Raw genomic sequence first — 26,326 nt, 5'->3', positions numbered from 1 at the left:
CCATCAGCTACCACTATCCGCCTTCCTCCTCTATGCTAATGTCTACTCCCATTTACTAACCCAACTTGAATGCCAAGAGAATGAAATTTATTGGTCAACACCCTACGCGGGACATTGCCAAATGCCTTGCTAAGGTCCATGTAGAAAATATCTAGAGCCTTGCCTTCATCAACTTTCCTGGTAACATTCCTTGTAACCTCTTCGAAAAACCCAATAGATTGTCCAGAACACACAAAGTCATGTTGGATGTCCCTAATCAGTCCTGTTTATTTAAATACTCCTATATCCGGTCCTTCCAATGTCTTCACATGACTGATGTCAAGTGCACCGGCCTATAATTTCCTGGTTTAATTTTGGAGCCTTTTTTAAACAGTGGATCAAAATTAGCTATCCTCCGATCCTTTGATAGCTCTCCTGTCTTTGAGCATAATTTAAACATAACGGTTACATCTTTGCAATTTCTACATCCACCTACATCGGGGTCCAAGGACTGAACTTCTCAGTCACTGGGGATTTATACACTTGAAGTTGCCCAATTTGCCCAAAACACTTACTCATCCGTAATTTGTACAACATCCATGCTCACTTCTCCTTTGTCTCACTTATATAGATTATTTTCCCGAGTGAACACAGAACCAAAAATCCACTTAAGAACTCCTCTATCTGATTTGGCTCCATGCATATATCGGCATTCTGATAATCCAGACAATCAATTGTGTCCCCTGAAATCCTTTTGCTTTTAAAACATCTGTATGATCCCTCACCTTGTCTGTTAAGACAACCTTATGCCACCCTATAGCCTTCCTGGTTTCTTTCCTCAATCTTATCTTGCATTTTCTCAACTCCATAAGTACCTGAATTTTTTCCTACCAGCCTGCACCGGTTATGCATCTATTTTTTTTCTAAACACAAAGTACACTGCAGATGCTGTGGTCAAATCAAGACGTACAAACAAGCTGGATGAACTCAGCAGGTCGGGAATCATCCATTGAAATGAGTGGTCAACGTTTCGGGTTGAGATCCTTCATCAGGACTAAAGAAGGAGGGGGCAAGTGCCCAATAAAGAAGGTGGGGGAGGGTGGAAAACCAATCAGAGGAAAGATCAAAGGGTGGGGGAGGGGAAGCAGGGAGGGGATAGGCAGGAGAGGTGAAGAAGGGATCTAAGGGGAACGCACTATGGGTAGTAGAAGAAGGCAGAGTCATGAGAGGTGACAGGCAGCTAGAAGAGGAGACAGAGTGAAGGTGGGATGGGGGAAGGGAGAGAGAGGGAATTACTGGAAGTTTGAGATTTTGATGTTCAAGAATATTTTTCCTCTGATTGGTTTTCCACCCTCCCCCCACCTTCTTTATAGGGCCCCTGCCCCCTCCTTCTTTAGTCCTGACGAAGGGTCTCAACCCGAAATGTTAACTGCTCCTTTCAACAGATGATGCCTGACCTGCTGAGTTCATCCAGCTTTTATGTACGTTTTTTTTTCTATACCAGGGCCTCAATACCACGGAGCAGAGCTATCGTTCTCCATACTTCCTTTGAACCTGATGGCATTGTGATCACCGGATGCAAAGTTTCCCTACACAGACTTCTGTTAAGTTTGTCCTGTCTCAGTCCCTAATGGGAGATCAAGTATCACACTTGAGTCTTTGGGATGTACTGATTAATGAAACTTTCCTGAAGACATTTGTCAACTACATTAAATACATCTACAGTATGAGAGTTCCAGTCCGTATGTGGACGGTTAAAATCAAATTATAACAAATTATGTTTTTTGCAATATTCTCTGACGTCTACTAATTTGTTCCTCTAAATCCCACAGACTCTTGGGCAGTCTATAAGACAGACCCATTAACATGTTCAAACAAATTTTATTTCTCCGATCTACCCATAAAGACTCACTAGATGAGTTCTCCCATCTGCCCTTACTGCACACTGCCGTGACATTTTCCCTGAGTGAAACCACCCCTACCCTTTAATCCCCCACGCTCTGTCAACTCTAAAACAACAGAATCCCAGAATACTGAGCTGCCAGTTCTCTGCAAGCCAGTCTCAATAATGGTGACAATACCATAATGCCATGTGTTGATCCATGACCTAAGCTCATCTGCCTTTCCTTCAATACAATACATTGTGGGATTTTTTTTTGTGTTTCTATCGACTTCAGGAGAGTAAGGAAGTGATGGGTGCTGTCATCACACAGATTTACAAAGGATTTCAGCCACCCCAGAAAAACAGGAGTTGTATTCTGTGAATGCTTCAGAGATGGGGTCATTTTTGCTGCAGTTGGAAGTTTCCACATCCCTTAAAAGGCTAACAATTACACCAGTGCCCAAGAAGAGCAGTGTGAGTTGCATTAATGACTATCATCCATAGCAATAACAGTTACTGTGATGAAATGCTTTGAGAGGTTTGCGATGGCTAGAATTCGCTCTTCTCTCAGCAAGGACCTGGGCCCACTGTAATTTACCTGTATCCACAATAGGTCACAGTGCGATCTCATCGGCTCCGGATTACCTTGACAATACGAATACTTACATCAGAATGCTGTTTCTCAACCAGAGCTCAGCGTGTAATGCAATTATCCCTACAGTTCTGGTCAAAAGGCTCGAACCGCTGGGCCTTTCTACCTCCCTCTGCAACTGGATCCTTGATTTCCTCACCGGAAAACCACAATTGGTGCGGATTGGATATAACGCCTGCACATCACCATCAATACTGGGGCACCTCAAGGATATGTGCTTTGCCCACTGCCCTACTCTCTCTGCACCCATGGCTGTGCAGCTCGGCACAGCTCAAATGCCAGTGACAAATTTGCTGTTGTTGGCAGATTTTCAGATGGCGAGGAGAAGGCAAACAGGAGCGAGATATATCACCTGGATGAGTGGTGTTGCAGCAACAAACTTGCCTCAATATCGGTAAGACCAATGTTCTAATTGTGGACTTCTGATTGTGTAAGATGAGGGCACAGACACACACCAATCGTCATTGATCGGTCAGCAAGAGTGAGCAACTTCATGTTCCTGTGTGTCAACATCTCTGAGGATCTATCCAGGACCCAGCATATCGATGCAGATACAAAGAATGCACGGCAGCCATTATATTTCATTCTGAGTTTGACGAGATTTGGTATGTGACCAAAGACTCACAGATTGATACAGATGTACCGTAAAAACTGTTCTAACTGGCTGCACATCACTTGATATGGCGGGATAGGGGAAGTGGTGAAGCTACTGCACAGGTTTGAAATACTCTGAGGAAAGTTGTCAATTCAGTCAGCTCTATCATGGGCAGTAGCCTCCGTAGCATCCAGGACATCGTCATGGAGCGATGCCTCAAAACGGCGGCATCAGTCATTAGGGATCTGCTTCACCAAGGAGATGCCCTCTTCTCATTGGTATCACCAGGAAGGTGGTACAGGAGATTGAGGACACACACTCAATAAGTCAGGAACCGCTTCCTTTCCGCTGCCATCTGATTTCTGAATTGACATGGACCCATGAACCTACTTCATTGAATTCATTGTTGCAATAATTATTTAACTTTCAGTAACAGATACTTATTGTAATACAGTTTTTTCTCTACTAATATATATTGCATTGTACTGCTGCCACAAAGCCAACAACGTTCACGATGTATGCCTGTGATATGACACATCCTCCTGATGACTCTACGGGGATTAATCCCAATTGGGCCTATCAGGCTGAAGATCCACTTCCCGTGTTCTTCTCAGTTTCCCAATAACAAACTGTGCAGCTGGACGGCCAAAGATCACATCCTCATCCCTGGGACTCAATCACAGCCGTCATGTGCCAGTAATGCCGCTGCTCCACTTGTCAGTGATGGGAAACCATCTTTATCGTTTCACTTTCCAGAGAGCCGGACTCTAGGCATTGCCGATTTGGGGCTGTGTTCACAGGGATATCCGAGGCTTTTTGAAACAGACTTGCTCCACTGCCTTGAGAGGACACTTGCAGTGTGGATGGTCCTGCAGCAGCCCTGGGCTCATCAGATCCTGGACTCAGACAATGGGCAACAGCACAGCTACACAAAGTCTCTACACCCCCCCCCCCCCATTTCCTAACTTTTATGGTTCGTTTCTCCCCAGAGCAGTGAAAGTATGATGTGCAAGAATGTTGTTGGACAGTTATCAAACTGGAGCAATGTGACACTTACTGCTCTGGGAGAGAGAACAGTTAATTTACTGAATTAAAAATATATAGTTCAGTACAATGTAGGAAGACATTTGGCAGAGTCCCACCTGGGAGATTAGTCAAGAAGGTTTGGCATTCAGAATGAGGTGGTAAATTGGTTTGGACATTGGTTTTGCGGGAGAAGCCAGTAAGTGGTGGAAGATGGTTTGACTCTCTGACTGGAGACCAGTGACTCGTGGGGTGCAGTGGGGGTCGGTGCTAGGTTCATTGTTGCTTATCATCTCGGTCAACGTTCTGGATGATTTAATTACTGCATTAGTTGTTTTTTGTTCAACAGTAGGTTATTTGCCGTGGTCCGGACATTAACTTAGTTTACAGTAACTCTGTAGTCAGAGCTTTTCTTGTGCACAGACCAGCAAGAAATTGGCCATTCAGCCCATCGAGCCTGCTGCCCCACACTGTGAAATCATGGTGTTCGCTCTGCAATGCCGCCTGTCACCACCCCACCCCCAATGTTTGTTATGTATCGAGACCTTGAACAGAATCAACGTCTTTTCTTTTAAAGGACATTGAGGAAATCAGCTCGAAACACCAACAATAAACACAGTCATGAGAAAAACGACATGCATTCATCTGAAGTCACAAGTTTTGGAAACAGAAGCTGTGTTGACTAAACATCTTTTGGCACACTTGCTTTGGAATTTTAACCCCTGATTTGGGAACTGTTTTTAACCTTGACATGAATTGTGGAGAATCTCAACCGTGCAGACAGGATAATGCAAAAGTACACAAATATCACAACCGACAGAAGGGACAATATAGAGCGAGTAACTTCTTGCAACACACACAAAATGCTGGAAGAGCTCAGCAGGCCAGGCAGCATCTGGGAAAGGAGTCCTGCCGAAAGATTACGGCCCAAAACGTAGACTGTTCACTCTTTCCCAAGATGCTGCCTGGCCTGCTGAGTTTCTCCAACATTTTGTGTGTGTTGCTCCAGCATCTGCAAATGTTCTCTTGTTTGCAAGTAACTTCTTGATCACTGATCCAAAACACGGTTAACGTGTCAACTGGAAGTAAAGATCAGAAATAAAGAACAGAAGCTGAATTCACCTTAATTCACTAAGAATGTTCAGTCTCCCTGTGGGTATATTTTCAAGTCGTTTCCTTCTAACTTTACACCAGACCATCAGACGAGGGTCATTTAGTATCTATGGGAGAGGGGCCGGTGTTGCTGCTCTCTGAGACTCGCAGTGCAATTTTCTGTGTGCAAGCTGCTGCCTGTCCGCAGGGCAAATTCTGACACGCAGGCATTCCTCGGAGCAGGGAGCGGCTTCTCTGCTGAAAACGAACAAACTACTTCAACATTTCGCGTTCACCTTCAACTGTGAACAAAGCTAATTTCAGACTGAATTTAAATAGTTCTGTAACAGGAAAAAAAAACAGTAAAACACCGATGATATAGAAAAGAAAGTTCACCAATGTCTGCAATCTGAATGTCTACTTATTACAATTGCTATCAGACTTTGAGAGTTTCCAGTAGTTTATTTTACTTCGAACACCTAATATCTGTAGTTTATATATATATATATATTTGCGATTTACTTAAATGAATCGATCTGTGGCATAGTCCACGACGATGTTCCGAATGCCAATATCTTACAGTAGCTCTGTATCCTCAGTAGTTTTTCCTGTGTATGTAAGTGAGTGTGTGTCAGGGAGGGAGAAGAGGGAGAGAGACTCTTTCACTGCCCTGTGGGGACATTTCGCATATCATTGCAGAAAGGTTTTTCTACAGCGTCTCAGTAGAAACCAACTGGAGAATGTTTGTAGTTGAAGGTAATTGTTTCTTTTAATCCATTTGGTCAATAATTAATTTGTTAATTTGAAGATTTCAGAGTTCCCTTCTCCCACTGACTTCCCTCCCGAGCCCGACAAAAGCCAAACCCCATTGTAAACGCTCCCTGGTTCTGAAGAATCGGAGACAACACTTACTGTGATGTTGAAACCGGACGGAGTTCAGTGAGGTCCCGGGTGAGCGGTGTGCTCACCATAACCAGAGATTTCTGTCTGAGCCGCTACACCCGAGGTTATTCGGTTATATAGTGTCTGTCGCTCATTACAAAACACTCGCTTTCCTTCCCGTGCTGTCCTCCCACTTGCCCCTTCCCCGTTGCGCTCTTCTCCCACACCCCCTCCACTTTTCCTCCCACCCTCTCCTTCCCCACCTACCCCGAGCTCTCTGCTTCCCCCTCCCGCGCTCTACTCATCCCATGCTCAACTCTCCTTCCTCTTTCCCCACACCCTTCCCCGCTCTCTCATGCCTTCATCCCTCTCCATCTCTCCTTCTTTTTCCTGCCCAGCTAACGCCTGTCTATCCCTATCTAACAATGTAGACTGTCATCTAAACGGGAGAATGTTCAAACATCAGAGGTGCAGAGGGAATCAGGTGTACTCGGGTCTGACTCCTGGAAGGTTAATTTATAGGTTGAGTTTGTGATAAAGAAGGCAAGTGCAATGTTGTCATTTATTTTAAGGTGAATAGAATATAAAAGCAAGGAGAAAATTCTGAGTCTTTATGAGATATTAATCAGGCCATATTTCAAGTGTCATCAACAGTTTTGGGCCCAATATCTCAGAAAGCATTTGTTGTCTTTGTTGAGTGACCGCAGGAGGTTCATGAGGATGATTCTAGCAATGAAGGGGTTCGCATATGAGGAGCATGTAGATAGATAGATAGATAGATACTTTATTCATCCCCATGGGGAAATTCAACTTTTTTCCAATGTGGCAGCTTTGGTAATCTCATTGACACCTACTGACTGTTAAAAGGCCTGGCTGGGGCGAATGTGGAGCGGATGCGTCCTGTGGTGAAGGTATCAAAATCTGGGGGTTGCAGCCTTAAAATTGAGGGGCGACCATTTAGAAAAGATTAAAGAAGGATTTGTTTTAGACAGAGAGTAGTGAATCTGTCACAGACTGTAGTGGAGGACAATCCGTGGGTGTATTTAAGGCAAAAGTTGATTGTCTCCTGATCATTCAGAACATCAAAGGATATGGTGAGAAGGCAGATGTATAGGGTTGAGTGGGATCGGGGATCAGCCATGATGGAATGTCGGAGCTGAATTCTGCTCCTGTGTCTCATGGTCCGGTGACTGTCACAGACTGAGTTTTTAAGGAATCATGAAAAGAATTTTTTAGAAACATATATAGACAATGTGAGTCTGAAGGAAGAAATTATAAAAGTCCCAAAACTCACAGCAAGCAGAGCATCAACTGTAATTGGTAACGTTGTGGTTTCGAAATCATCGGTAGTGTTCTTTATATCAGCTTTCACATTCATTGACCCTCCCTGCAGCAGAAATAGTTAAGCAGACTAATAATGTGAATGTTTTCAAACCCAACTGAGAGGGAAACTTCAAACCAGTTGGATATGGTTTTAGCAGAATGGCCTAAAGTTCTGCTTTAAGAAGAACTGCCTATGTTCTGTGGAATGTGCAGGGCCAAACAGCTGCTTACACCAGACCCTGAGCTTGGAATCTCCCAGAAAAACAACTCGCACCTTTTCACAGTACTCTTTCAACCTTATTTATTTCTCTTCTATAGATAGATGACCAAAACTGCAGTCAATACTCCAAATTCGAACTCAGCAATGTCTTATTCCTTTTATTCCACCGCACTCTTTAGTGCACCATTGTTTACTGTGTAAGACCTACACAGTGCAACACTTTGCACTTACCTGCATCTGCAATTTGCAGCTCAGTATTTGCAGCTGCGCCGGAGCCCACTGTAACCTACGATAACTTGCCTCTCTGCCAACTACACCCCTGATCTTGCTGACATATGCAAATGTGCTTATCAAGTTAAACACATTATCATAGATGACAAACAGCAATGGCCCAACTACCATTTCCGTGGCTCTCCACCAGTCATAAACCCCCAATCAGGGAGACAATCATCTACTATCATTGTCAGCCTTCGCCCAAAGCTCCACTATCTACGCCAATTTACTTCCTTACGTTGAACGTGGAGCAAATAAATTTTCTTTACCAAACTCCCTCTCTGTCCCTTTCTCTCTAATCATATTCCCTCCCACTGTCTCCCCATTGTGTCCCATCATCTACCCCCGGTCTACCTACTCCACTGTCTCACCTTCATCTTAGTTGCTCCCTGTCCACCTCATAGACCTGTTATGAGTGATGAATAGACCTGATGGACAATGGGGTACAGAGTTAACCATTCCCCTCCTGAGAAACACAAACTATTACTGTTGCTATGCTGACCATGAGAAAGAGAGACAGAAAAACAAGCACAAGAACATCGGCGACAGATAAGAGAGAGGGTGAAATTGCTGATTAACCATATTGTGACTCCGTTTTGAATTATTTACTGTTTCGCTGCAAGGACAATAGTTTGCTCATAAACATTCCTCAGTGGATTGAAGGAGTGGCCTTATTTGATGGACACAGACATTCAGGAGTGATGGATAGCTGAGTCCCCGTGAGTAGGGATAAAAGACAGGTCTGGAGAGACATCCTCCAGACACACCAGTGGACACTGACTGAGTGTTGGAACCCACAAGAAAGGTGGGGGCTTTGAAGACCGAACCAGGAGGTCGGTCATTAAGGCTATCAGTGTAAAAGCAGGGCCAGTGGGGACTTGTGTGTGTGTCCACTCATGCCAGAGTGACGGGTCCACCACAGAAGAACGGTCTAGCAGAAGGACGGAGAGGACATAACTGAATGACCACACCGATACGACGGATTAAGAAAGCAAAGGAAGGTTTGCCTGACTGTAACTGTTACATCTCGCTCGCTCTCTCTCTCTCTCTCCAACCATTACAATACAACAGCTATAACTACATCAGCACTCATGAACTGAACTGAACTTTATACTTTTCTATGACAATTTATTTACCCCTAGACATCAATATTATTGATTATTATTATTCCAACACTTTTAGGTTTATTACTGCTAACTGGTTTTATATGTACATTTGCATTATTGATATGGTTTTGCTTATTTTTATTAATAAACTCCTTTAGTATAGTACCACCAGACTCCAACGGATTTTTCTTTCTCTGCTGGTTAGACACCCAGTTACGGGGTACGTAACAGACCCTCGCCCTGACTTTTTCCCCTCTCCCTGCTCAACCTCTCTCTCTCTCCACCTCATTCTGCCCCTCACCTTTACCCTTACATCAACAATATTTTAAGGGTTATTGGCAATTTTGGGAAAGATGCACTTTTCATACACTGTGTCGTGTCTTTGTATTAAGGAATGTCACAGTTGGGAATGACATGGATCTTTTTTTTAATATCATAAAAAAAAGTTTAAAAACAACTGCAGATAATGAGAGTTTGAAGTAAAAATAATTAAATTCTGCAAACTCACAGCAAACAGGACAGTAACTGTAACTGGTAAGGTAGCTGGTTCAAGCCCATTGGCAGTGTCGTTTATGACATGTTACAGGTTCCTTGCAAACTATTAACAGTTTAGCACATTTGCATATGCAGAAATAGTTGAACAGAACACTGAAGTGACTTTGTTTATGTGATAGAGAGTGAAATGTCAAACCAGTTTGAATTGGTTTCAGCAGAAAGGCTGCTCCCTGTTCTGAGGAATATGCAGGCAGCTGTTTAAACACAAACCCTGAGCTCCGAGTCTCACACAAAAGCAACCTGCACCTTCCAAATCAATCAATGATATTGCCTCTTCCCTCATCCTTTCCAGTTCCACTGAAGGGTCCCGGCCCAAAACGTTCCCGTTGTATTCAGTTCCATACATACTGCCCGGACCTGCTGAGTTACTCCAGCATTTTGTCTTTCCCTGGTTACGAAATATCCGTGACAGGGAGTGTGTGGGCAGTTTAAAACCACGTCAAAACACATCCAGGCTGTTGAGTATTCTTGGGGAATTAAGGTGTGAATTATTCAAGTCTGATATTAATTTCGGATCTTTACTCAATCAAACTTCTGTCTGTGATCAAGGAGTCATGGTTAGAGAGTCATATCGAAACAGAACACAGTACAGGTGCATTGTCTGAGCCATTTAAACCACCTGTTCCCACCCACCTGCACAGTAGCCATATTCCCCCATCCATATTTTCAAAGGTGAAATCGTGCTCGCATGTACCACTCCTGTTGGCAGCTCATTCAACATTCTCTCGACCCTCTGATTGAAGACTTCTCCACTCATGTCCCCATAAAACTTTTCATCTTTCACCCACAATGCATGATCTCTGGTTGTCGTTCCACCCAACTTCAGTGGAAAAGACCTGCTTGCATTTACCTATCTCTACCCATCTTCATGTTGCACTGCTCTATCAAATCTCCTCTCAATTTTTAGCATTTCAAGGATTAAAGTCCAAAACTATTCAACCTTTCCTTATCACTCAGGGCCTCTGGAAACCTCCTTGAAGTTTTTCCCAGTACACTTTCAAACTTACACCTTTCCTGTAGGTAGGTGACCAAAACTACACACAATACTCTAAATTCGGACTCACCGATGTCATATACAACTTCAAAATAACATCCCATCTCCTGTAGTCAATAATTTAATTGATGAAGGTCACCATGCCAAAAGCATTTATTAACCACCCTATCTCCCTGTGGTGCTGCTTTCAATGAATTATGGACCTCTATTCCCAGATCCTTTTGTTCCACCGCAACGTTAGTGCTCTACTGTTTACTGTGTAAGACCTACCATAGCACAACACTTTGCACTTGCCTGCATTAAATTCCATCTGCCATTTTCAGCTCAGTATTTCCAGCTGTTCCAGATCCCTGTAACCTATGATAGATAATTTGCCTCTCTGTCAACTACACCCCTAATCTTGGTGTCACATGTAAATGTGCTTATCAAGTTAAAAACATTACCATCCCACTCATTGATATAGATGACAAACAGCAACGGACCCAACGATTAATGGAGACAATCATCTACCATCACAGTCCACCTTCTCCCAAAACGCCATTGTCTACTCCAATTTACTTCCTTACGTTGAACGTGATGCAAATGTATTTTCTTGACCAACCTCCCATGCGGGATTGTTAAATGCTTGCAAAAGACCATGTAAACAACATTCGCTTCATTGCCTTTATCTACGTTCCTGGTAACATACCCCATAACCTCATCAAAAAAAAATTGTGTGCATTGCCAGGAGTAAACAAAGTCATGCTGACTGTTCCAAGTCAGTCTTGTCTTTACAAATACTTATATATGCAGTGCTTCTAATAATGATGTCAGAAGCACTGGTCTATAGTTTGCTGGGTTTTTTTTAAGCCTTTCTTCAACAGCAGGTCATATAACCCATGTTAGTATGGGGAGCGGGATTTTACACCATATTCCAGGTACAATCTCAACAAAACGCAAGTAATTGTTAATGTCATTTCACTCTTACACCCAATAACTCTTACAATAAATAGAATGTACCTTTCACCTCCCTCTCTACCCACTGCACTTAAACTCTCCATTTTAACACACTCAGGATTTCAGTTTCTCCTACAGAAGTGGGTGATCTCCCATTTCCCACACTGGGCTCCAGTGACCTGTTGTTCCCACTCACTCCTTTTGCCTCCATTACCCCAAAACCTCTCAACAAGAGACACAGAACACAGAACAGTACAGCACAGTGCTCAGTCTATTCAATTAATGAAATGGCCAACTAAACTAATCCCATCTGCCAGCACAATGTCCATATCCTTCCATTTTCCTCACATTCATGTGCTGATCTAAATATCTCTTAAAAGTCCCAATGTATCTGCCACTACCATCACCCCAGGCAGCACAGACTGGATGGAGGTTGAACAAGATGGTTGATATATATCATTGAGGTGGTGGGATACAGACTGGACAGAGTTTGAACAGGAAGGGCGGGAATGAGCAGATGGGATCAGCTGGGAGAAGGGATCAAGGACGATCACTGATGGTCCTCAGGAGGAGGGGTTGGTCAACAGCCCGCCCCCTACATTTCTAATGAGCAGCACTGTTTATTGTTCTTGTGTTAAAATGCTTTTGTGGGATTATGATGGGATGTTCCAGTTCATTTATTGTTACCTTTTAGCTTGGATTATAGTTACTTGCTTGTGTATTTCTGGGTCACACTAACTGTAACCAGGGTGTGTGATGGTCACCTCCCGTCTGTATGAGACTGGTTGGGTCGAGCTGGCCGGTCTATTTTGTGTTTATCACTATAAAACTGTTATTGAGTTTAATGAACTGCCTCATCTGTCATTATGGACCAAATGTTCACCACAATACTACTGTATAAAAGATCTGAAAATAACAAAGCTAGAACAAACCATAAGAACTATGGAATATACGCTTTGCCCATCACCAAATTTTATCAATGCATCATAAAAAGTTTCCCATCTGGATACTCCACGCATTGGTCCGGCGACTGCTTTGCCCATGGCTGCAAGGAACTGCAGAGTTACGGACACAGATCAGCTCATCACAGAAACCAGTCTCTCCTACGTGAACTCCTTCTGGACTTCCCACTCCCTCGGTAAAATCAAAGATCCCCACAACCTGGGACATTCTCCTTTCTCCAATTAGGGATAAGATACATATCACCAGGCTTAAAAGCGGCTTATCTGAAGTGAAAAAAGTTTTTGAGACGTTCCAGGAAGCGAGGCGAAGTCGACAGTTCGGGGAGTTAACGTTACTCACCGGCCAATATCAGATCTACCGAACAAGAGAAAACATGCTGGTGCTGCAAATCCACGTCAGCACAAAACGGTGACTGGACTCCGCCGGCCAAAAATCACTGCATTCCGCAGACTGTGAACACGAGCAATGCGATTACTGCACGCGGAGGGTGATTACTGCGTCAGAGCGGAGGGTCACCCCAGGGAGCAAATTCCAGTGACCGACCCAGCAGACTCGGTGAGGAACATCATACACGCCCCTCATATCTCCATTAACCTACCACCTCTCACCTCAAATGAATGGCCTCTTATCTTAGAAATTTCAACCCTGGGAAAAATATATCGTCTATCCACTCTATCGTATAATATATATATTATATATCGTCTATCCTCTCATAATCGTATAAACGTCCATCCAGTCTCACCCCAGCCTGCGCCGCTCTGGAGAAAACAACACAAGTTTGCCCAGCCTCTCGTTATAGCTCATGCCCTCTAATCCAGGCAGTGTCCTGGTAAACCTCTTCTGCGCCCTCTCCAAAGCCCCGACGTCCTTCCGAGAATGGGGGCGACCAGAACTGTATGAAACACTATCGATGTGGTCTAACTAGTTTTACAAAACTGCAGCACAACTTACCGACTTTTGAACTCAATGTCTCGACTAATAAAGACAACCATGCCATTTGCCTTCTTACCCACCCGATCAATCTGTGCAGTCTCTTTCAGGGAGCGATGAACTTGGAGTCTAAGATCCCTCTGATCATCAACACTGTTCAGGGTTTTGCATTTAACAGTGTACTGTCTCATACATTCGACCTACCGAGCTGCCAAGATGATCATCACTAATCAAATCTCACTGAGATATCTCAGGTCCTGTTGAATTTATTGCCAAGTGCACAAGTACGGGAAGGTACAGGTACAGAGAAACACTGACTTGTGACAGTATCACAGTCAAGTACATTCAGATAACACACGGAACACAAATTATACAATTCTCTGTCAGTAACAAGATAGAAACATGTTTTACTTCATCCTGCTAATAGGACCAGAACACCAGGGGCTGAGCGGCGGCTCATCTCAGACGGTTCGGTGTGAAGGTCTCACAACCCGGACCGACCCCGGCAGATTCTGTGAAGGAAGCGAGGCGAGGCCGCCAGTTCGGGAAAGTTCATCCCCTCCCCCTTCAGGTTTCACCGATCACCTTGTGTTTCTCTCTCGCTTCCCCACCCCCACCTTTTATTCTCCAGTTCTCTTGTTTGAATTCGGGACCTCCCCGCTCCGGACCTGCTTCAACACTCACCGAAAGGAAACTGTTGTCGTCGCCCCGCAGAGAATAATCCGTCCCTGGCTCCCCGCCCCAGGGGGCGAGGGTGAGGACCCCCTCCCGATCCCGATCCCGATTCCACCGCCGACCCGCTTCAACAAAGAACGAAAAACAGCGCCCTTCCCGTACCGAGCATGCGCGATGTCGTCAGCGCGTCAACAGATAAGTGGGCGGGGCCTCGGAAACGCAGCTGCAGATCCACAAATCTGCCTGTTCAGGTAGACTCATTGTCTCAGATTGCTCCTGCCCCACCGAACTCATTTCTGCATACCTTGATACTGTTTTATCCCCCCTTGTTCAATCGCTTGCCACCCATGTTCGTGACACTTCTCACGCTTTGAACTTTTTCAATGATGTTAAGTTCCCTCGCCCCCACCGCCTTATTTTCTCCATGGACGTCCAGTCCCTCTATACCTCCATCCCCCACCTGGACGGTCTCAAAGCTCTCCGCTTCTTTTTGGATTCCAGACCTAACCAATTCCCCTCTACCACAACTCTCCTCCGTCCAGCGGAATTAGTTCTTACTCTCAATCATTTTTCCTTTGGCTCCTCCCACTTCATCCAAACCAAGGGTGTAGCCATGGGCACCCGTATGGGTACCAGTTATGCCTGCCTTTTTGTTGGCTTTGTGGAACAGTCCATGATCCAAGTCTATACGGGTATCCGTCCCCCTCTTTTCCTTCGCTACATCGACGACTGCATTGGCGCTGCCTCCTGCACGCATGCTGAGCTCGTTGACTTCATTAACTTTGCCTCCAACTTTCACCCTGTCCTCAAATTTATCTGGTCCATTTCCGAATCCTCCCTCCCCTTTCTTGATCTTTCTGTCTCCATCTCTGGAGACGGCCTATCTACTGATATCTACTACAAGCCTACAGACTCTCACAGCTACCTGGACTATTCCTCTTCCCACCCTGTCTCTTGCAAAAATGCTATCCCCTTCTCGAATTTCCTCCGTCTCCGCCGCATCTGCTCTCAGGATGAGGCTTTTCATTCCAGGACGAAGGAGATGTCTTCTTTTTTTAAACAAAGGGGCTCTGACGGTGGTGTCTGAAAAGAGGATGCTGTCCAAGTTGCATGCCAACTTTGACAATGACTCCCATCCACTCCATATGTATTGGTTAGGCACAGGAGTACATTCAGCCAGAGACTCATTCCACCGAGATGTAACACTGAGCGTCAGAGGAAGTCATTCCTGCCTGTGGCCATCAAACATTACAACTCCTCCCCCGGAGTGTCAGACACCCTGAGACAATAGGCTGGTCCTGGACTTATTTCCACTTGGCATGATTAATTTATTATTATTTAATTATTTATGGTTTTATATTGCTTATATTTCTTCACTATTCTTGGTGGTGCGTCTGTAACGAAACCCAGTTTCCCTCGGGATCAATAAAGTATGTCTGTCTGTCTGTCTGTCATCACCTCTGCTCTGAAACTCATCTCTCCCATTTCCCCCACATCTGCCCTCACCCCATCTGCCCACCACCCCACTCGGGATAGGGTTCCCCTTGTCCTCACCTACCAGCCTACCAGCCTCCAGGTCCAACGTATAATTCTCCGTAGCTTCCGCCACCTCCGACGGGATCCCACTACCAAGCACATCTTTCCCTCCACCTTCCCTTTCTGCTTTCCGCAGGGATCGCTCCCTATGCGACTCCCTTGTCCCCCCATCCCTCCCCACCGATCTCCCTCCTGGCACTTATCCTTGTAAGCAGAACAAGTGCTACACCTGCCCTTACACTTCCTCTCTCACCACCATTCAGCGCCCCAGAAAGTCGTCCCAGGTGAGGCGACACTTCACCTGTGAGTCGGCTGGTGTGGTATAATGTGTCCAGTGATCCCGGTGTGGCCTTTGGTGAGACCCGACGCAGACTGGGAGACCATTTCGCTGAACACCTATGCTCTGTCTGCCAAGGAAAGCAGGATCTCCCAGTGGCCACACATTTTAATTCCACGTCCCATTCCCATTCTGATATGTCTATCCATGGCCTCCTGTACTGTCAAGATGAAGCCACACTCAGGTTGGAGGAACAACACCTTATATACCGGCTGGGTAGCCTCCAACCTGATGGCATGAACATTGACTTCTCTAACTTCTGCTAATGCCGCTCCTCCCCTTCTTACCCCATCCCTGATATATTTAGTTTTTTTTTTCCACCCTCCTTTTTTTCTCTCTTTCTGCCCGTCACTCTGCCTGTTCTCCATCTCCCTCTGGTGCCCCCTCCCTCTTTCTTTCTCCCGAAGCCTCCCGTCCCATGATCCTTTCCCTTCTCCAGCTCTGTATCACTTTCGCTAATCACCTTTCCAGCTCTTGGCTTCTCCCCACCCCCTCCGGTCTTCTTCTATCATTTCGCATTTCACCCTCCCCTCGTACTTTCAAATCTCTTACTATCTTTCCTCTCCGTTAGTCCTGACGAAGGGTCTCGGTCTGAAACATCGACAGTGCTTCTCTCTATAGATGCTGCCTGGCCTGCTGTGTTCCACCAGCATTTTGTGTGTGTTATCTGCAGATGCTGCGGATCCGCGGCAAAACGGGATCACGTGACGGGTGGACGGTCTCTCACGTGACCCGGTGACTCCAGTCCGCGCCCCTCACACTCTGCCCGACCTCCCCACAGCATTTCCCATATTACTCCATATTTAGACCGTGTACATGTTTAACATTTTCCCTCCGTACATTCCCGTCCCATCCCTCCACCTCCCTGGGTTAGGGGTTACGAGTTTGAATCCCATTCCGGTCCGACTAACATTTTAGATCCAAAACAGAATTGTGCAGGTTTGATGTAAAACAGTCTATGTTTATAAACACTAATTTCTATTCACATTCCCCCGGCCTTACTGGACAGCAACACTGAAATATTAAGTGAGAAACTGCAGGAGGAGGCCGTTCAGCCCCTCTAACTATCAACAAGATGGCGGCTGCCCTCCCATCTCAGCCAGATGTTTTTGCCCGATCCATATTTCCTCGATCCTTTCGGTCTCCAAACATCTACCAGCCTCTGTTTTATGTGAAGAAGATCACTGAGTCTTCACCGCCCTCTGTGGTGTGGATTTACAGACATTCACCACCCTCGGAGTGGAGACATTTCCCCTCATCTCAGTCCCGGACAGTCCATCCCTGTTTCAGAGACTGGGATCCCTAGTTCAACCGGTAATGATGTTGTGCATTTCAATGAGTTCACCTCTCAGTCCTCGATTCTCTAAATGAAAGGGTTATCGCATTTGATCTTTCTTCATATGATGATAGACCACCCCAGGGATCAGGCTGGTGAATCTTCATTGCACTCTCTATAACAAATACTCTCTAACCTCTTTGTTCATCCTCTGTGGAATTAATTTCCATCTTCTGCAGCCCCGTGTTGCCCCAATCACTCACCTCCCACCCTTGTCACTATTTCCACCTTCCCACCTCCCCCTCACCTGGATCCACCTCTCACTCCCCAGCTCTTGCCCCATCCCCACCCCTCACCTCTTTTCTCTGACTTTTCCATATAACCATATAACAATCACAGCACGGAAACAGACCATTCCGGCCCTCCTAGTCCGTGCCGAACTCTTAATCTCACCTAGTCCCACCTACCCGCACTCAGCCCATAACCCTCCACTCCTTTCCTGTCCATATACCTATCCAATTTTACCTTAAATGACACAACTGAACTGGCCTCTACTACTTCTACAGGAAGCTCATTCCACGCAGCTATCACTCTCTGAGTAAAGAAATACCCCCTCGTGTTTCCCTTAAACTTTTGCCCCCAACTCTCAAATCATGTCCGCTCGTTTGAATCTCCCCTACTCTCAATGGAAACAGCCTATTCACGTCAACTCTATCTATCCCTCTCAACATTTTAAATACCTCGATCAAATCCCCCCTCAACCTTCTACGCTCCAATGAATAGAGACCTAACTTGTTCAACCTTTCTCTGTAACTTGTGCTGAAACCCAGGTAACATCCTAGTAAATCGTCTCTGCACTCTCTCTAATTTACTCCTAATCAGATCCTGTCTATCCAGATAATTATAAATACTATCTCTAAGAATACTTTCCATTAATTTACCCACCACTGATGTCAAACTGACAGGTCTATAATTGCCAGGCTTACTTCTAGAACCCTTTTTAAACAATGGAACCACATGAGCAATACGCCAATCCTCCGGCACAATCCCCGTTTCTAATGACATCTGAAAGATCTCCGTCAGAGCTCCTGCTATCTCTACACAAACTTCCCTCAAGGTCCTGGGGAATATCCTGTCAGGAGCCGGAGATTTATCCACTTTTAAATTTCTTAAAAGCGCCAGTACTTCCACCTCTTTAATTGTCATAGGTTCCATAACTTCCTTACTTGTTTCCCACACCTTACACCATTCAATATCCTTCTCCTTAGTGAATACCGAAGAGAAGAAATCGTTCAAAATCTCTCCCATCTCCGTGGGCTCCACACATAGCTGACCACCCTGATTCTCTAAGGGACCAATTTTATCCCTCACTATCCTCTTGCTTTTAATATAACTGTAGAAGCCTTTCGGATGTACTTCCACCTTATTTGCCAAACCAAACTCGTAACTTCTTTTAGCTTTTCTAATCTCTTTCTTAAGTTTCCTTTTACATTCTTTATATTCCTCGAGCAATTCCTTTACTCCATGCTGCCTATATCTATTGTAGACATCCCTCTTTTTTCGAACCAAGTTTCTAATATCCCTTGAAAACCATGGCGCTTTCAAACCTTTAACCTTTCCTTTCAACCGAACAGGAACATAAAGATTCTGTACCCTCATAATTTCACCCTTAAATGACCTCCATTTCTCTATTACATCCTTCCCATAAAACAACTTGACCCAATCCACTCTCTCTAAATCCCTCCGCATCTCCTCAAAGTTAGCGTTTCTCCAATCAAAAATCTCAACTCTCGGTCCAGTCCTGTCCTTCTCCATAATTATATTGAAGCTAATGCTATTGTGATCACTGGACCCGAAGTGCTCCCCAACACATACATCTGTCATCTATCGCATTCCCTAACAGGAGATCCAACACTGCCCCATCTCTAGTCGGTACTTCTATGTATTGTTGCAAAAAACTATCCTGCACACATTTCACAAACTCTAAACCATCCAGCCCTTTTACAGAATGAGCTTCCCAATCAATGTGTGGAAAATTAAAATCTCCCACAATCACCACCTTGTGTTTACTACAAATATCTGCTATCTCCTTACATATTTGCTCTTCCAACTCACGCTCCCCATTAGGTGGCCTATAATACACTCCTATCAGTGTTACTACACCTTTCCCATTCCTCAATTCCACCCAAATAGCCTCCCTAGAGGAGCTCTCTAATCTATCCTTCCAAAGCACCGCCATAAGATTTTCTCAGACAAGCAATGCAACACCTCCTCCTCTGGCCTCTCATGTGATTTCCAATACGAATTTCACGGCCTCTCACCTGCTTATCACTTCTCTCTGGGTCCACTGCTCCATCCCTTTCTCCTATTCTCCACTCCTCTCCTATTAGACTCTATTTTCTTCTGCTCTTGAGCTTTCCCACCTACCTGGCTTCACCTGTCACCTTCCAGCGAGACATTTCCTCGCCCGCCCCGATTTTATTCAGATATTTCTCCCATCCCGTCTCAGTCCTGAATGGGGGTTCAACTGGAAACTCTTTTCGATAGAGGCTGCCCGGCCTGCTGAGTTCTGCCAGCATTTTATTTGTGTTGCTCTGAATTTCCAGCATTTGCAGACTTTGTCGTGTTTGTGATTTACCTCTCCGTTGCCCCTCCCGCCTCCGGCCACTGGTGGCGCTGTGCAGACCTCTGTCCACCGGTGTTGCTTCGGAGTACCTCCTATTCGGGCAGCGGTGAGTAAGGGGCTGATCCCGGGGTTGTGTAAATCGGGGCCGACTGCAGAGGGAAAGGCCTGGGATCGAGCTCGGCCGGACGGCTGGAAGCTCCGGGCTCTCAGGTCCCGCAGCCCCTGTTTCAGCTTTGCGCCCGAACCCTGTGTGATCGGTAAGTTGTGGTTCCCCGAGCCGGAAGGATGCTTGGAACGAAGGGATTTGTCTGTGTGTGTGGATAGAGCTGATAGGTGGATGTATAGGTGTGGGGTGAGTGGTCGGCTGAGGGGTGTGGGAGCAGAGTGATGATCGGACGATCTGTAACCCGGGGAAGAGAGGTCTCGGGACAAAATAAGTTGTTAACTGGGGAGAATCTGGGCAATTGGATGAGTCAGTTGGCGTGTCCTTTCAGGAAGCAGCAATTCTCTGTTCATGTTAATTACTGTGTAATGTTGCTGTTAACATTGTGTTTGTTACAAAGCCCCAGAGTCTGGGAGCCCATGGGCTGCGACTGCAGATTGGGAAGTGGGGGGGGGGGGGGAGGTCAGTGACCTTTGCATCAGAGGAGGACACGGGTTTGCACAGATGGTTCGGATTTAGTGGGACATCCGGTGTTTGCAAAGGGAGAGAGAGTTTTAACCAGCACAGCATGGTCAGAGGTGGAGGGGTACAGGAGCTGTCTGACAGATCGTTCTACAGTAATTGTATTTTTATATAATCTCACAGACGGTGACTGAGGAAGGAGCTTGTTGATGGAGGGTACCCGGAGGTGAGCAGGTCAGTCACGGTATCAGGAGAGTGACAGTGATGTGATTTCCTGTGTCACGGGTACACACAGTCGTCTCAAGTGAGGAGTTTGTGTGGAGATGCAGCTTCCCTGGAGGTGGAGGAATAGGTGGAACCAGCTGTGGGAAGACATGGTTTGTCAGGTCTGACGATGAGCTGAATGTACCATAACCTTCAGACTGAATCAGAAAACCATTCTGAGGGTATTTGAAATGTCAGAAGCAGGGGAGATGTGATCACATGTCTCCATCAGACCCTCAGTGAGATGGTTCCAGTTATAACGTGCAGGGATGAAAGCACAGTGTTTGGAGTCTGATTTAATCACCGATTCTGACACAGTGAGGTTAGTTTTGCTGTAGGGTGACAACATTAACGAAAGAAAACACAGGAATTTCACCAATTGCCAGTTGTTCAGCAGACGTGATCAATTGGTATATTACCTTGACAGAAACAGATATTCCCAGTGGTGACAAAAGGGTTCAGTCTGGTTTATTTCAGGTTGGTGAGGGGTGTGGAGTTTTGAAATCAATGCCTTGTGGTGCCACCATCGTTAATTTCGCATGTCCGGAGTGGCGGATCACACAGCACGGAAACAGGCCTTTGGCCAGCCTTACCTGTTCTGACCATCCACTCACTGTCTCCACTGGTCCCATTTATCAGCACTTGGTTCACAGCCGACTGTATCTCGGCAGTTTCAATGCTCATCCTCTTCGTAAATGTTGTGAAGGGACCTGCCTCCACCACCACCTCGGGCAGTGTGTTCCAGATTTCAGCTACCCTCTGAGTGAGAAATCTCTTCCTCAGATCCCTCTAAACCTCTTCATCCTCTGCTTAAATCCATGCCCTCTGATCGGTGACACCTCTGTCCCAGGATCGGGGCCGATATGGGCATCAGGGAGGCCTTTGATAAGGTTCACATGGTAAGTTGCTGTGGAAAGTCAGATCACACGGGATCCAGGGAGAGCTGGCTCACTGGATGCACAGTTGTCTTGATGGTAGGAAGCAGAGAGTGATGGTGGGAGGCTGTTTATTGGACTCGAGGCCCGGGCCTAGTGAGGTTCCCCAGGGTTACACCCCATTGCCCTCATTACCCATTGATATTTAATTATATGTGCATTTGCACAGTTCATTGAATTCTATGCTCCACTTGATCTTTCATTGATCCTGTTACTATTCTATAGATTTGCTAAGTGTTCCTGTAGGGAAAACTATCTCAGGGTTGTATGTGGTGACATATATGTACTCTGATAATAACATTTACTTTGAACATCAACCACTGCTACTTGTCATCTGGATCAGTAATTTGGTTAAGAATGTACAGGGTAAGGAAAGTAGGTTTGCAGCAAGTTCAAACAATTACTTTTTCTGAAAGATATTAAGTATAAACACTCCACTTTGTTTCCCTCTCCACACTCAACCACCCCCTCCCCCTTACTGTCTTCCCTCTCTGCCCCGTCCTTGCTCTCACCCTGACATTGGACATACGTTCAGGGTGAAAGTGAATTATTTCTGGGGAATCTGAAGGGGGATTCTTCTCTCAGAGGTTGGTGAGAGTGTGGAATGAGCTGCCAGTGGAAGTGGAGAATTTGGGTTTGATTTAGACACTAAAGAGGAATTTGGGTGAGGACATGGATGGGAGGTGTATGGAGGCTCGGGTGCAGTTAGTTGGAACTAAGCAGTAACAACAAAAACAGATCAGCATGGACTAGAAGGGCCAAAAGGGCTGTTTCAGTGCTGCTGCTGCTCTCTGTGCCTCTAACAATATTCTCATTTGTAATTTCCACAATCAGTACTTTGCTACTTCTGACTGAACCCCGAAATTTACTCAAACAATAACTGAAAGACTCTTGGCTGGCTACAAAAAGTGTTCACAAGCTGTGATACTTGCCAAAGGGGATGTTACTCTGTACTGATCAAGCAGGGTGCCCAAACTTTTGTTTCTGGCCCTTTTCCTTTTTGGTTATTTTGAAATTGTAAAAGATGGAAATAAAAATGTAATCTTGCTTAAAATATTAAAGAAATGTGTCATCTTTAACTATGCCTTTTGTAATCAGGTCATCTTTTAATCACTTAACTATTCAGAGTAACAGAAATTTTGACCAGGGGTGCCTAAACTTTTGCATGCCACTGTGTATATCCTGTGCCTTTCAAACTGCTTCCAAAAATTCCAGCCATTGCTGCTCTGTTTTCGTCCATGCCCACGTTTTTTTTTAAGATCAATTTTGACCGATTTTTCTCTCAGGCCTCTCTAATTCTCTTTGTTCCACATCGACTTTAGCTTCTCCTTCACTAATGTCAGGGTGGATTTGATCATATTAAATTCACTTGCCCCTAAGTGTTCTTTGGACTTTAGTGACCTAATTAATTCTGGTTCATTACAACACCCAATGCAGAATAGCTGATCCCCAACTGGGCTCAAACATGAGCTGCTCGAAAAAAGCATCTTGTAGGCTTTCTAGGAAATTCCTCCTCTTGAGACCAACACCATCCTAATTTTCCGAATCACCTGCATGACAATCCCCATGACTATCCTAACATTACACTTTTGGCAAGAGTTCTCTATCTCCCATTGTAATTTGTGGACCACATACTTACTACTGTTTGAGGGTCTCGAAACAATTCCCATCAGGGATTTTGTTTTACATGTGCTCTTCCTTAATTCTACCCACTGATATTCTACATCTTCCAACCCTGTGCCACCTCTTTCTCATGTTTTTATTTAATATTTTACCAACAGAGCTACACGACTTGTAGCTTCAAGAAAAATAAGTATCTGGGAAAAAAGAGGACCTGCAGATGCTAGAAATCTAGAGAACTACACACAAAGTGCTGGAGGAGCTCAGCATGTCAGGCAGCATCTATGGATGGGAATCAACATTTCGGGCCAAGACCCTTCACCGGGACTCTTGATACCCACATACCTGGAATATCAACAAGCAAAGACAATAGAAAATAGTGTGAAATAGGGAGAACCTTTGACAAAATTTAGTTTGAGGCTTAAGAAAACCTGCCAAACAGAGCTCAATAATTAACAAATACAACAAAGGCAATAAACACTTCCATCAATACCGACATTGACTTTTTAAAAATAAAAAATATCTTAGTCCCACTTCAATCAGTAAAATTTACAAAGATAAATAAGAACTTTAGAAAACTTCAGAAAAGATTACTTACACTCAAACAGTACTTTAGACAGGAGGAAGAGGAATAACACGAATGAGAAAAAAAATCACACAACAGTCAGATAAAACTTCTAAGTATATATTTTCTTCAAAAGTAAACAGGATTCAGCACTCCAAGTGTGTATATGCAATTGTGCTAAGAAGACCAGAAAACTTAAATGAGAGGCCAACTCAGAAAAATGAATAATCAATATGGAAGAAAACATTAACAAACGGAATGAGTATGACCCTCCATGGGAGACATCCCAACGATCTGAGCAGACTAGATGGTGACAAGGAAGCATCGAGCACCTGACTGAGAGTTGGACACCTCTTCCCAGAAACAGAGGGATTCCTTGCAGAAATACAGGACAAGCTGGTTAACAAAAAAACTCACAAATACATACAATACAAACAAACAAGGCAATAAATGCAGAAAATGCCAAGAGAAACCAGACACAATCCAACACATTCCAGGATCCTGCAGCAGTTTAACTCAATCTGATTACTTATGCAGGTACAATCAAGTGGCAAATATCATTTACCAAAATCTTGCTTTAAAACACAAACTCATGAATGACCTCCATCACCTCATTAAGGCACCATAAATTGAAGCCATATCCAGTTAGGGACAGAATCTCACAAGTTATATTATAATCAATACATTATAACAGACAGGTTAATCTAAAATAACTATCCGGATATAATATTACAGGATAAACAAGCAGGAACAACTGCTTCAATAGATATCACCATTCTCAACACACACGTGCCTCAACAAATGGGGAATCTCACAACAGGCATTGTCTGTGTTGGCAGTCAGACAACTGAATTATTTTCCATCAAATGAGCTTCCAAATCTTGCTATTCTGTCATTTGTTGCCACGCCCCGCTGCTGATTCTCTTCTCCTCATCATACATTCTTATCCCGACCATTGTCCAGAGCCCCAAACTCTGCTCTGTGCGGACCTGCCTCTGGTTTCTGACCCTGCTTCGTTGAACATCCAACGGATGGTTTCCCATTCTGCTTTCAGTCTTTAGAGGAGAGTGGTGTTTTCTAACAACCCTTTAGAAGCAGGGAAAATGGCCCAAAATATGGAAATGAGCCCTGAATAAGGAGGTTAACACCCGATGTCATTCTTTGTCAGCCCAGAGACTAGAGGGGTGAAGAACATCTCAGACAGAACTGCAATCGCTGCAACTTCTTCAGTCAGTAGAAAAATTAAGGGAAACCTCTTCACCCACAGCATGGTGACTGTTTGGACAGCAGGAGATGAACAACAGGGGAGGATTTAAAAGGACTGTCAAGGAACAGAATCACTGGCAGGGTCCAGCCGGCCTGAGTACACTAGTTGTGTTGTAAACTCACAGAGTTCCAAAGACAGAGTTTAAAATAGAACTGATTTATTTGTCTCAGACCCAGAATATTAAACTCCAGTCCCATTAAGGGTAAATATGCAGCAGAAGAAACTCCTCCCATGCCCAGTGACCAGGGTGCAGAACTGGGTGTGGTGAGCAGCAGCAATAATTGCAGAGTTCAGCACCAACAGTCAGTCTTGAAGTAGAATTCAGCAATGGTGATGGAGAAATATCCAGCATGCAGCTTATTGAAACTTTCTCCCCAGTGTGAACCCGGCGGTGAGTCACAAGCATAACATGCTGTAAGATTTCACTGCTAACGTAATGGCCTCTATGCAATGTTTCACTGCTGAGGTAATTGTTTCTCTGTAGCAGCAATATTTAGGTTATGACTAGAGATAACAGGGTTTGGGAATGTGGGGCTATCCAATGGCAGAAATGTTGTTCTTTCCTGTGAGTCTGGAAGAGAGAATTTCACCACCATTTGCTGGGGAGAGATGAGAAGACGTGAATGGAGAGAGCGGGCCCTTTTTCTTTCTTTTTGTTTTCTTTACTAACCCTATAGTCAAAGTAAGAATTATAAATCTCAATTGTTTAATCACATATTGTGTACAGTTTGTTATTTCAGTGTACTGATTAGGAACGGGACACATCATGAAGCATCCACCCGAATGAGATTTCTTAAGTTGGCTGGGTTGGGGAGTTATCACTCCAAAAGTTCAGCTGCTAGCCGAAGTGAGAGTTGCATAAGGTTAGATGACTGAGTGAATCGCTTCCCACAGTCTGAGCAGGTGAACAGCCTCTCCCCAGTGTGAACTCAATGATGCACATTCAGTTGATTTGGTTGAGAGAATCTTATGCAAAACTCTGAGCAGGAGATCATCCTCTATCCAGTGTGAACTTGCTGGTGTCTCTCCAGTTGAGATGACGAAGTGAATCCCTTCCCACAGTCTGAACAGGTGATTCGCCTCTCCCTAGTGTGAACTGAACGGTGTGTTTGTAGGGTGGATGACCGAGTGAATCCCTTCCCACAGTCTGAGCAGGTGAACGGCCTCTCCCCAGTGTGATTTCGCTGATGTACTT

General features: G+C 44.8%; 1 protein-coding gene across 1 annotated transcript in view; it reads right to left on the bottom strand.

The window, feature by feature from the left end:
* The window catches only part of LOC140723622 (NACHT, LRR and PYD domains-containing protein 3-like), a 56,635-nt gene extending 42,389 nt beyond the window's left edge, over window positions 1-14,246 (bottom strand). Inside the window, exon 1 of the mRNA XM_073038196.1 lies at window positions 14,090-14,246. The gene's annotated coding sequence lies outside the window, so the exon portion shown is untranslated. The remainder of the gene's footprint in view (window positions 1-14,089) is intronic.
* Between the last annotated feature and the right edge of the window lie 12,080 nt (window positions 14,247-26,326).

The sequence above is a fragment of the Hemitrygon akajei genome, unplaced genomic scaffold (assembly GCF_048418815.1).
Source record: "Hemitrygon akajei unplaced genomic scaffold, sHemAka1.3 Scf000121, whole genome shotgun sequence".
Lineage (NCBI taxonomy): Eukaryota > Metazoa > Chordata > Chondrichthyes > Myliobatiformes > Dasyatidae > Hemitrygon > Hemitrygon akajei.
Note: the sequence above shows the minus strand (reverse complement) of the source record. Positions and strands in the feature narration are given on the sequence as shown.